This window comes from Suricata suricatta, chromosome 1 (genome assembly GCF_006229205.1).
Source record: "Suricata suricatta isolate VVHF042 chromosome 1, meerkat_22Aug2017_6uvM2_HiC, whole genome shotgun sequence".
Taxonomy (NCBI): Eukaryota; Metazoa; Chordata; class Mammalia; order Carnivora; family Herpestidae; genus Suricata; species Suricata suricatta.
In genome coordinates, this window is record NC_043700.1 from 84,050,384 (window position 1) to 84,051,667 (window position 1,284).

The window sequence follows — 1,284 nt, forward strand, 5'->3', positions numbered from 1 at the left end:
AGTGTGGAGGTTCCTCAAAAAACTATCCACAGAACTCCTTTATGACCCAGCAATAGCCCTGCTAGGGATTAACCCAAGGGATACAGAAGTGCTGATGCATAGGGGCACGTGTACCCGAATGTTCATAGCAGTGCTGTCAACAATAGCCAAACCATGGAAAAAGCCTAAATGTCCATCACCTGATGAATGGATCAAGAAGATGTGGTATATATACAATGGAGTACTACATGGCAATGAGAAAGAATGAAATATGGCCATTTGTAGCAAAATGGATGGACCTCGAGGGTGTCATGCTAAGCGAAATAAGTCAGGTGGAGAAGGACAGATACCACATGTTTACACTCATAGGTTTAACAGGAGAACAGGAGAAACCTAATGAAGGACCATGGGGAGGGGAAGAGGGAAGGAGAGTTGGGGAGAGAGAGGGGCACAAAACCTGAGGGATTATTGAATACTGAAAATGAACCAATGGTTGAAGGGGGAGGGGGAGGGGAAAAGAGGTGGTGGTAATGGAGGAGGGCACTTGTAGGGAAGAGCACTGGGTGTTAAATGGAAACCAATTTGACAATAAACTATTTTTAAAAAATTAAAAAACATAAAACCAAGATATACAAAACCTCAAGTATAGCCCTAAGAAAGCAACCTTTAACCAAGAGGCAAGCAGAATTGCTTAGTAAAGGTCAGTTTTTTATGAGTAAGGGTCATTAGTCTGTTTATAACTCTAAGAGAAAGTTCCCAGAAAAACAGGATTCCCAGGAGACATAATGCCTCTCACAGTTCCAAAGATGATTGATACATTTTATCACAGTAGTGACTTTTGCAACTATGGCTAGGCCTAGAAAGTAGTAAGTTACCAGTTAATTGCTCAGGAGGAAAATCATATGTTGCTTGCCTTAGTTACATTAGGCTGTATCTAGTTTACTCATCTTTTCCCTGACCAGGTGCAAACACATCTTAGGAACAGGACAAGGGGACAGGCTGCACCTGACACTAATCAGCAAAGCCCTCCGAGATTTGGTGCCCAAGCAGAAATGATAGTTACAAGAGGGTAGATTTTGGCAAACTTGCTGTACTCTCTCCAGGAATTTTCCCTCAACCTGTGAGTTCAGACAGCTCCCTGCAATCTTGTAATTTTGAAAGCATTTTATCTAACTTTAAGGTTGTATGCAATTTGTTATTGAATTTTCCCCTTATCAAAAATTTACTCAACATAAATTCTTGATTGAGATCTTCAGTAATTAGATTGGGATACTAAAACTTACATTAAATAACACCTGCATTTTT